The sequence below is a fragment of the Microcebus murinus genome, chromosome 3, assembly GCF_040939455.1.
Source record: "Microcebus murinus isolate Inina chromosome 3, M.murinus_Inina_mat1.0, whole genome shotgun sequence".
Taxonomy (NCBI): Eukaryota; Metazoa; Chordata; class Mammalia; order Primates; family Cheirogaleidae; genus Microcebus; species Microcebus murinus.
The window spans coordinates 5,668,656-5,680,759 of NC_134106.1; the positions used below are offsets into that span (position 1 = coordinate 5,668,656).

General features: G+C 48.7%; 1 long non-coding RNA gene across 1 annotated transcript; it reads right to left on the reverse strand.

Moving 5' to 3' along the window:
• Positions 1-245: 245 nt before the first annotated feature.
• On the reverse strand, positions 246-9,673 carry LOC142869944 (uncharacterized). Its single transcript, XR_012918464.1, has 2 exons — positions 9,476-9,673; positions 246-1,599 (listed from the first exon to the last, which is right to left on the reverse strand). It is a non-coding gene; the product is annotated as an uncharacterized LOC142869944 (long non-coding RNA).
• Positions 9,674-12,104: the final 2,431 nt, after the last annotated feature.

Sequence of the window (12,104 nt, forward strand, 5' to 3'; positions counted from 1 at the left end):
CTTCTGGTCCTCTGGGAGGGGCCACCCCTCCTGCACTCCAGGGTGCTCCCTGCCTGGAGTTCCCTGAACCTTGTCGTTTGGGGCTTCTATGCAGGGCCCATTGCCATTGGTGGCTGGATTCAATTTCCCATGCGGAAGCCACCTCACCCCCCTTCCTCCCTCTAGAAGTCATCTCATCACCACATCCAAGAGCATAAATGCCACGGGTTTCAGGAGCTCTGTGCCAGGAACCAGGGACAAAGACCAAATGTTTAATTGTTTTATTGTATCACTTTAGCGCTACAGCTGTGGCCCTATCGAGGCTGACGTCATGCGTGTGGAATCATGGCAAGGACCCTAGACAGGGCCACAGCACAGACAGCTCAGCTGGGTTTCACCCTGGAGCAGCCCTGTCACCGGGGGGGAGCACTTCCCTGCCTGGCCACCGGCCAATGCAGAGCAGTCTGCCGTGACCAGCGTGACCGAATGCTCCTTCGCTGGGCGCCTGTGTGCACAGGCACCGCGCCGCTAGTTACACACGGACTACGCTAATCCTCCCAACAACACCGAGAGCTGGCCGTGGCCATCCTGACTCAGAGAGGAAGAGAAAGAGGTTTGGACAGGTGAGGTCCAGGTAAGGCAGCCCTGCTGGGAGCTGAGGTTCCAGTCTCTGCCAGCGAGGAGTTTCTTTATTTCAGCTACAAACCTTCCGACACCGAAACCCAGCGTCGTCTTCCACAGGTGACATTTGGGGACGTTCACGAGTCTTCCCTGAGCCCCACCCCACCCCCCACAATCAGGTGTCCTCAGAGACTGTCTCCACCAGCTCTCCCGGGGTGCGTCCTCTCTCCCATTTTCTCTGGGACGCCCAGCGAGAGCTGCAGCTGAGTACACAGCGGCGAGCATTGACTGGCGGCCTCGTCAGCCACAGGGAGGGCAGCGGAGCGGGTGTCGACGCCCTCAGACCAGCAGGGCTCTGCCGGGCTGTGGACACCTTCTTCTGCCTTCCGTGATCTACCAGAAAGTGGCCCCGGGCAGGCTGCGCGGGCAGCAGACTCGCAGCTCGCCCTGGGCTCTCTCCAGCCACGTGTGTTTCTGCGCCCGCAGCGTCCGGGCGCTCAGCGTCCGTCCTCGTGAGTCCCCGCAGGTATCTACGTCATGGGCTCCTTCATCTGGCTGGGTTTTCCGAAGCATTTCCTGATTCAAAACCCGGTGGAGGCCCTTTATTCCCCTCCAAACCCACCACACTGCGAGCCGACTTCCCTTCTTGAGATGGACCTGACCTCCATCCACCAGGTTCTGCGACACAAAGGCCACGGGACGCGAAGTTTCCCCTTCCTCGGTGGAGTCTGTTTACAGGTCAACTTTACAAATCACAGCGTTTCTCTGCATCCTAAGCTTTCTGCAAATGTTCAAACGTTCTGGGATAAAATTTAATTTGTTTTATTTGTTTATTTGTCTGTTTGTTTATGTTGCAGAATATACTAGAAGAGCCAGAGCTCACACACACTGAAATTCCTCCTGTGCTTCCTTGGCTAATCTCAGGCAGGAGGAAACGCGGTTGGTTGTTGCATCAGAAGCAAACGCCAGTCCGTCTGAGCTAGAAGCTGGAGATGATTACTGAAAAGAAAGAATAGTGCAATTATGCCAGGCTCCCCCTGCCCAAGCACCGGTCATCAGCAACTGATATAAATCTCCTGCCAGTACTGCCCTCTCAGGGCAGTGTGCGATTCCTAGGGTTTGGGTTCCATCGAGGTGACAACAGACCCCTGGTACTCTCTGTACCCGTCCAGTAGACGCTGCACAGGCCAGCACCCGGCACTCGCTGTCAGCAGTGGGGGCCCGGCGAGGGCAGGACTCCCTTCGCTTTGTCTGCACCCTGGAAGAGCATGGCACACGCGCCTGTCCACACTCGCCAGCATGAATCCACGTAGTTCTGTTGCGCACGTTCTTACACCGCTAACACTAACTGGATTGTTTCTGTGGTCCTGAAAGCAGGTGAAAAGCATCTTCCCCAAAAAGTCAGAGGCAAGTGAAGGTCAAGGTGATGAAATTGGGGTAGACAATTAGAACTGAGGAAAAGAGGAGGAAGCCACGCAGAAAACAACAGTGGTTTCAATTTAATTTGATGTCCTTGCTTTGCTTGGGCCTTGCTGTAAGTCAAAGATTCCTTACGAAAGCAATATGACCTAAAATTGGCGAGAAGGAGTCTATTACGCCTTTCAGGGTAACCTTTATCATGCTGAAAAGGAGAAATGACTTTTCAAATTGCCAAAACAATTTTGGCTGCTCAGATTGGTTGCTTTCGTCTTCCTGACCTGAGTGCCATGCAAAATCATGTGTGTGCATGTGTGTGTATGTGTCTGTGTGTGTGTCTGTGTGTGTGTGTGTCTTTTCCCCCTGGCAGCCAGGAAGCCCAGAGCTAAATTTACTGTGTGTTTGCAGCACCTATGTTGGAACCTCTCAGTATTCATTGTATCTCTCCTCCTTGATATGGTCGGATTCAATGGCACATTTACTGCAAGTGGAGACCGGATTAAGAGTGCTTTGGGGGGCATATAACAAAGTAACTGATGAATTGTGGCTTAAACACAGATTTTTTTTTATTTTAGCATATTACGGGGGTACAGATTTTAAGGTTTCAATAAATGCCCTTTCTCCCCCTCCCCCAACAAGTCTGAGTTTCCAGCATGACCATCCCCCATATGGTGCTCATCTCACTCATTAAGTATGTATATACCCGCCCCCTCCCCCCTCCCACCTGCCCAATACCCTATTACTGTAGTTCCTATGTGTCCACTTAGGTGCTGCTCAGTTAATACCAGTTTGCTGGTGAGTATATGTGGTGCTTGTTTTTCCATTCTTGGGATACTTCACTTAGTAGTATGGGTTCCAGCTCTAACCAGGAAAATATAAGATGTGCTATATCACCGTTGTGATACGGTGATAAACACAGATATTTAATTGTTTCGTGGGGATGAGAATGGACAGAGTTGGTGCCAGGGTTGGCTCGCAGGTGGTTTCTGCTTCCTGCCCCTCCCTCCCGGTGGGGTCAGGAACGTCTCCTCTTAAGGCCACAGCTGGGAGGCTTCAAATATTACATCCTCACAGGCCAGCTCTGCATGGGGAGGGAGGCTGGGGCCACAGAGCCCTCTCCTACGGCGCCCCACTCTACTAGTGGGGAGCAAAACCTTTCCCGAAGTCCCTAAGCAGAGTCCCCCTACGTCCCCTGGGCCACAGTCCCAGCACACCGTGCAAATGGGTGGAAGAGAGAAGAAGACGGCCAGGACTACCTTGGTCCCATCAAGATTCACTCCCTGGGCCAAGGAGCAACCATATGATACGAAAATAGGAATACACCACAGAGAGGATAAAAAAATAATAGTGATAATCCCGATGATTAAAACGTGCATAGCACTTTTCACAAGCTAGAAGTAAGTACAGACCTGTGCATTCACCAATTCACTTCTTTCAGCAACTCTCTAAAGTTGCTATTTTCTTTGACTGCCCAGTTCAGGGATCAGGAAACAGACACAGAAGGGTGAGACCTCGAGTCCAAGAGCGACTGAGCTGGAGCCGAGTTGAGACCCAGGCCACCTGTGCCACCGGACGCTCTGCACAACTTGGACGTGGGTAGAAATGCAGATTCTTGTAGTTGGGTGTTTGAGAGCCAACAGATAATGCATAACTTGAGGTTACCGTATAAGACTTTCAAAGGACTCAGTATCTACTGCAATTACTAGAAAGACGGGCTCTCAGGGCCGACTGACCTGCGTGATTATCAAGCATAACTGCCCCATCGCCTCATCGCGTAGGTGAGAAAACCCCTCTGGAGGTGGAAGCACCTTAGTGCTTCACTTAATGCTTCACCTTAGTGCTACACAGCCAGTAAACACACAGAGGTGGGGTGGGAACCCGGTTTCTGTCCACTAACTAGCAAATCTGGACGTATCTTACTAACGTGTTTACTGTCATCTGCATGCTGCAGGAGCTCCCGCTTCCCGTCCCCCTTCATCCAGTCTGCGTGTTCAGAGCACGTGCTGCACCACGTATCACAGCAGGTGGCTGTGGATGGCACAGCAGGTGCACAGGAGAAAGAATGCTGGGGACTCTTTGGTGGCATCAGCCCAGACGCAGTCTCGCACCGGCCTGCCCACGAGGAAGAACCACGATCCCTGTGACAACGCGCTAAACATCAATCACAGGCAAATGAAGGGCACTGAGCTCTACTCCTGTGCTCATCACTAGGTCTTTGAGCCTCAGTTTTCAATTTGTAAAATGGGGTTACTACATCTCACAGATTTGTGATATGCATGAAAGCATTTTTAAACTATAGAGCGAGTCGCAAATTCATTTGTATTATTTTTTGCTGATTGTCTCGCAATTAAAGGACTTGGAAATCCACTGAGCGTGTTCTCACTTGGCATATAGGCTTTTGGATTCTATTAATTGAGACACAAGTGATCAGATGCTCTGGGTTGGAAGCAGTTCCCCAAGGGCAACGGCAACAGCAGTGAAGGGACATCAGGGTGATGCCCTCCCGACGCGTGTGCCCACCCAGGACGAGGGGCCGCTGAGGGCGCTGGGCCCACAGGTAGCGGATGTCACCAGGTCCCACCTGGGAGGTGCTGCTGTAGAAGCTGGAGGGGGCACCGGCCTGTGGGAAGGGTGGTCCCCGCGGCTGGGTCCGGGACGCTGCTCCTCCTGTGCAGGTCCCCAGGCTGAGCGCCTCCCTTGGGAGCAATTCCAGGGCTTGTTTCAACTGGATCATTTCTGTAACGTCATTCAACATCTTCTCATTCTAACACAACAACAAAGCTAGGTATAGGCAGGGCAGCACTGCATTAGGGGAGAGAAGAATAGCTCGTGGCTGGTCTCAACAATGATGACCATTTTACCTAGAGTTCAGTAAGTACCGTGCGCCAGGCACTGCGCTGGGTGTGACCTCTAACTCAGCTGTTCTTACAGAGGGAGGACCTGGAGGGTTCCTGCCTCCTGACATTTCTCTAGAGCATGGGAATTCCGTTCAATTCACTCTTTCATGCAAACAATAATTTCTGAAGATATATTATATGCCGGAAACCCTGTTAGGAATGTCCCCCTGATATAAAATATAGCTTTAAAAAGTGACCTTCTTCCTAGTCGCTTTAGAAAGTCAGGAAGTATTTGATGGTAAAAGGTCCTTAGAGGAAAGCCGGGAGATGCTCTGTTTCAGGCCCTGTCAGGGAAGCTGTGGCCTTGTGCAGGGCGAGGCCTCTTGCTGAGCCTTGACTCCTTCATCTATGAAATAACAGAACTTGACAAACTGTTCTCCAAGGGCCCGCCCCTACTAACCTTCTCCAGGACCAGCCCTGAGAGGAGAGCTCTGGGTTTTGGCTCCGTGAACGAAAACCCAGTGCAGGGAGGGGCTGCCACAGGAAAAGAGGAATCTGCTGCTGCCGCCGCTGCCACCGGTGACAATGAAGATGGTCCCACTTCATGTGCCAAACCAGCTTGTCACAGAGAGAGCGTGGCGCGAGCCAGCATCTCCATAGCCTTCTGGCTCCGGCCCACCCCGCTCAGAAGGAACCCAGCTACCAGGGAGAGCAACTCATGACTCAAAAGCAGGGCTTGCTGCTAATGCGACAAGACTCCATCCAAAGTCAGGAGTGTAATCAAGGGGGGCGATGGCACTTGTCATAATCAATAGGGACGAGATTTCCACATTATTCTCGTCTCTTGAGAAACCTTCACTGGGGCCAATGCTGTCTACTATTCAAGGCACAAGTATTCCCGCATGTGCAAGCATCAGCTGCTACCATGCGTAGACCTATTGGCATGTACGTGCATGTGTGCACACATGCAGAATCACACGTGCATACTCATACATGCATGTACACTCATGCAAACACACACACACACACACACACACACACACGCACCCACACTCACAATCTTGAACAAGCCAGCTGCTGCTTCGGGACTGGTTGATGACACGCCAAACCCTTTATGGTACAGACTTTGGCTTATGTACTTGCAAACCCTCATGGCTGGTGACCACTCACTCCCAAAAATCCTAATATGGTTTTCTTTATTTGCATCCAATTTTTCACTTATGTGAAACAGAAAAAAATAAAAACAAGTACTTAGTTTGAGCACTAGGAATTTTCATTTTAAGTATTGAAAATATATATTTGTCCCCAGCGTTAAAATATAGTAGATCTATACGTCTAAAGTAGAATTCCAAAAATTAATGCAGTTATATTAAAAACACTTTATTTTTAAAATCTATTTATAACCTAATTATACAAGCCAATGATGTTAAAACATAACATAGACTAAGTTAGCCCTGTAAGTGATTGTATTTTCATATACTTTCATGTCGCTAAAACTTAAATACTAGTTCTGGTCAACCTGGTAGATTTCTGCTACTAGTTAACAAACTGGAACATGATAACTGGTTAAGCCAACACTTGTAAAAATTCCCTCTTTATGGCAACAAGGGTGCATCCGTATTAAAATGGCAGGCAGACAACTTGCTGGTTGTGATTTTAGATGCTTCAGGTTATGTAATTCTTTCAAGATAAACTACACTACACAGTGTTACCAAGATTCCGAAGTACAAGGAGACCTCCCTAACTGGGCTGTGATCCCAGGCCACAGGCATGGCGAGGGGGTCAGTTTGTTTGGGGTTCTGTTTTGTTTATGTTTCTTTTGGGTTTAGTTTGTTTAGGTGAGGAATAATCACGATGGGATGTTACAGGTAATGACAAGGACGGCAGCCTTAAAGGTAGGTGCCATCGTGGTTCCAATTTCACAGGCTCTGTTGAAGCTTAGGAACCTAAGTGCTTGTCTCACATGCCTAGTCTCTTGCTCCTTTGGACAAGAGATCTTGTCCTTTCCAGCCTCCAGAACTATGAGGAATAAAAGTCTGTTGTTTAAACCACCACACAGTCCCTGGTATTCTGTTATGGCAGCCCTGGCTGGTCAATACTACTAGTTAATGACAGTGCTGGATGGATTTTAAACCAGAGAATATCATAAGACTATACTGACAGATAGGTATTCCTAATTTTAAAGGAGAAACCTACACTTTTTAATTCTATTTATTTATACAATTATAGGCATGGACAAGTGTTTTCTGTAAAGAGACAGAAAATAAATATTTTAGGCTTAGATGAAGATATACATTTTCTGTCTTGTGGGATTCATGTCATAATTTATTGACTTCTATATAATAAAATAGATTTTCCAAAAGAAACTTAATAATTTCTCAAAGACTTGCTCTTGTTTGCTGGGTAGACATCCAAATAATTATTTTTACAGGAAATTTATTTAGGTGTTATTTTATTACAAACGTAATTAATTAGGTGCATGTGTGGATAACTTCATTGCAGTTTGTTTTAGCATCCTGTGAAGGAAATGCACTAAGAAACCACCCATTGCTATTTAAAAAAATAAACCAATGCACATGTATTAAGCATTTCTCAAATGCTGACCTTTACATTTTTGGGGGACCTCAACTCCTATGGGTTCAGCCTAAGTCTATAGACGTCACCAAACCATTATCAGAGCCTCACCGCAGTTTTTCTTTACAAAAGTAAACAAAAGAAAAAAAGACCCCACATGGGAAGTGTCACCACCACAAGAATGTGGTTGCCTTTGTCTCTGCTACCTTATATCTAAAAATAGATATTGCTGTTGGACCATTTTCACAAACTTTCCATCTCACACTAAGAATCCCCTACCCTATACCACACCCCACCCCAGCCCAGATAAACAAATGCACCCTCTTTTCAGCAAATATCAAGGTTGTTTTTCTTGCCCTTGGGTCAAAGAATCCCTCTCTCATCTGTGTATGTGATATATTATGCTAGGAAGAAGGAAACTAGTTTTTATTTCCCCCTTTAAGGCAGACGTCGAACCGGGCATTTTGCCTTTATTTAGGGGTGTGCTCTTCCCACAGCTTTGTGAGGTCCTCACTCTTCCCCTGAAATTGTAGATAATGAATCTGAACCTCAGAGGCCTTTCAGGCCGCACATCTGGTGAGATGGCTGAGTACGAGATTGAAACCCAAATCATGCATTCCAAGCTCTAGATGCTTTTGACCATATCGGATTCTTTCTCTCCCGCACTTTGCACGTTTACCAAAGCTCGTCTCTGGGATCCTAAGCGCCCCACGGCCCCGAAGCAGGCTGGCTGACCCGCGGGCTCCACCGTGACTCCCGGGAGCCAGGGGCCCTCTGAGAGGCCGTGGGGGCTTCCTCTGGGGGCCGTCCAAGGTGCACAGCCAGAGCTGGGACACGGCAGGCACAGGGGAGCCGGGGGGACCCGGGGGTCAGGCAGCTGAAACCGATGAGGCAGCCCCCGGCTATGTCAACAGAGCGGGCGCCGGCGCCGCAGCCCTGGGACGCGAGGCTGCCCACAGAGCCGCCGAGTCTAGACTCCAGATGTGCGCGCACTGCTGCCCGGCCAAGCCGGATCCAGCGGGTAAATATTCCTACCAGATGACAGTGGGCTCAGTGACAGCAGTGATGACAAAGGACAAAAATAGGAACAGAGCAAATACCAGGCGCTGCTGCCGATCCTTGGGGGAGGTAAACACACACTCACAGGCACACGCATGTAGTGCACATGTGTACACGCGCACACACGCGCACACACACACACACACGCCACGTACTGCTGCAAGATGCTATTATGTCAGCAGATCATGTCCGTCCTTGCATTTTCTCGCTATGTTGAAATAGTTCCAAGATGAGTCGAAGGCTATTTAAGTAAATTAGACATTTAAAATGAGCCGAAATCGGGTGCATGGCGAGGACACAGCAATTCACCTTCCGATTTTTAACCTTTAGAGAGATTGAGAGCTCAGGAAAAGACAAAACAAGTTTTGTTTTTAAATAATTTTTTTTTTTTTTTTTAAGAATTCAGGGCAATGAAATATCCATTTATTTTGAGAGTGGAGAGTTTTACAATGTTTAAGAGAACCAGGAAATACCCATATAACAAAAATCTAAAAATAGGTCTGGCCAAATGTTTACCACTGTCTCCCACACCAGCCCTGCCAAGACCAGAGTCACCAACCGTGCCACCTTGGCTACAGCTCGGCCCCAGTGACGTCAGAGGCTGATTTCAAAATGTGACTTTCTATGTCTGCCTCTAGCAATTGGAGGGAAAGAACACAGGTTTTCAATAATTCCAGAGTTGCGATATCTCTTTGCTTAAAATATATTGGCACCTGGTAGGAGGTAAGGTTTCACTTCCTTGTGAAATTACAGCCTTCCATATGTCAGAGATAGCAGCTGAAAATGAATGAAATGCTAGGATTTTGTATGAACTCCCTCACTCAGTCCAGGAGGCATTTAAGTAATATTATAGTCACTCTCACTGTTTTGTTACTGTACTTCTTGAGAAGACAAGATTTCATTTGGGGGGAAAAATAGACCCAGAGCTGGAGTTTAGATTAAAAACAAGGGGTGAATCCTGACAAGCAGAGAAGGAGAGTGCTACTTACCCCTCGGCTGTTCTCGTCCAGACTCTCTGCTTACTTTGTCCCTGCAGTCTTCATGGCAGCTGAAGAGTTAAGTGCATCACAGACTAAATGACTTCCATGAGGCCCTTCCAATGGTCTATAGGAGTCAGATTGGAACCTCCGCTGCTCGACTGCAGGTAGAAATCAAATACATCCTGGGGAAAGGAAGGCAGAGGTGGAAGGAGGTGTCAGGTGGCCCCGGCCATGCCATCCCTGCCAAATAGCGTCCTGCGTCATTTCTGAACCCTGAACTCTCTCATATGATTTGATGAGTGCACAAAGTGCGAAGTGTTTCTCTTTAACCATTTTCAGGTCAACATTATAAACCGCCCCCCGGATTTGCTGGGATGAAGAATTCACACTGCAGAGAATTTCAGCTGAAGACAAACAAAACCCAATGGCACCTGGCGGATTCAGGATGGGTGTAGGTCACGCCTGGTATGTAAGTGACTCACACTTAATTCAACGCGAACCATCGGGGGGATGGACATGCTTGAAGCTCTGACTCCAGGGGGGAAGGAAGAGGAAGGCAACACACGCAACCTAAGCATTTGTACCCCCACAATATGCTAAAATAAAAAAATAAAGAAAGAAAAAATCCTGGATGAATGCATCAGAGTCTTGTCTCAATGGGGGGTCATTATGGTAGAGCCTCTATTAGCATTATACTAATATCATATCATAGTCTCTCAAAGTCACTTATTGAAATTACATTATTCTATATTCTATAAATATATTATAAATTATAATTATATAGTTTATTATTATTTAAAATCTTCCATTATTTTGATACATAATGAAATGAAATGCATGCTATCCACTTATTTTTTTTATTTATGAAAGAGGAAAGTTGAGTCACTCAAAGGGATGAGAAGGAGATGAAAGCTGCCCAGCTGGGTCCGGCCCTGGCGTCTTCCCCTCTGCGTGCTCATCATGGGAGACGCCATCCACCCTCATGACCTCAGCTCCCCTGCCGTGGAGTACATGTTAATGATTCCACCTTTACCTAGGACTGTAAATACTCTGCAGGGCTCCACCTGAGCGTCTCCTGCACCCTTCCCCACAGGGGGGGTGAACCTGACTCTGGCCCTTCCCTGGGACGTTCTCCCCACCCACCCCTGCTCACAGCCTCCACCTCTTGTCTCAGAGACCCGGAGACAGTGGAGCTAAAGCCACTGCTCTCCTCTCCTGCCCCCACCCACAGCCTACCTCCATCTCCGTCACCTGCCTGTGCCCACCTCCCCTTGGTTGTCACTCAAGGTCACTCAAGGTCATGCATTGTTCTCTTGGGGACAATGCCAATCACTTTGGCTTTCTGCCCATGCCTTTGTGCATTCCATTCACTTCCTGTTCTCCCGCAACCGACTTCCCATTTGCTGTGGACCACACGCGTGTGCCCCGCCCCCAGCTCGCAAGTTGAAAGCCCAGCGGGATGGTGCTGGGAGGCGGGGCCTGGAGAGGGGATTAGGTCGTGGGGATGGTGGGATTAGTGGAGGAGAGCTCCCTTCCTCTCTCTCTGCCCACGCCACCCTGGGAGGACACGAGGAAAAGATGCCGTCTGCAAACCATGGAGCAGGACATTCCATCTCCCACACCTGACCTTCCCCTTCCCAACCTCCAGAACCATGACAAACAAATGCGTGTCCTTTAAGCTACTCCACTGTGGCAATCTGTGATAGCAGCCCAAGCTGATGAAGACACCACTGCTCCTAATAGAAAGGAAACCCCTAAACCCGGCCTTCCGGCTCCACATGAGCTGGCCCAGCCCACATCTCCGGTCTCCATCCCCAGGCGGCAGCCCCAGGACCCGCTTGCCCCTTGACCTTGTCTGCTTTCTGCCTCCACAGAGACCTGGCTCATGCTGTTCCCTCTCCCTGCAGTGCCCTTCCCTACACTCTGTCCTTGGTAACTGCTGCTCATACTTTTCAGCTCTTGCTTAATTGCTACGACCTCAAGGACCATTTTTCCTGTGTTCTCTGACCACATTGAAGACCACTATTGCGCACGTTTATAGCGCTATGGTCTTCCAGTTACCTCAACTGCAGCTTAGCATGCATCCAGGTTTTGATTTATATGACTCCGTCACTGAATTATTAAACTACACAAGAGTAGGGACCTTATCTGATATGGCTGGCCATGGTAGCCAGAATTCCTAGCACACATTCGGATACATTAATATATGAGCAACATATATTTGTGGAAAGAGGGAAGAGAGATGGTAGAGGAAGAGGAGGGAGGTTTATTAGTTTCCTATTGCTGTATAGCAGATTACTGCAGACACAGTGGCTTAAAACAACACCCACACACCATCTCACAGTTTCCGTGAGCCAGGAATCTGGCACGTTTTAGCTGGGTGCTCTCCTCGGGTTCTCACAGGGCTGAACTCAAGGGGTCAGCCAGCTTTGTCCTGCAGCGAAGACTGACAAGGGAAAGGTTTGTTTTCCTGCTGGAAGTCAGCCCAGGGCTGGGGCTCCCAGAGGCTGAGCTTGGGTCCTTGCCAGGTGACCCAGCCCATAGACCCTCTTACTTTTCAATTTCTCTGACTTCAGGAAAGGCCGTTTTAAGCCCCTTTAAGGGATTACCTGGTTATATCAGGTGCACTTGGATAATC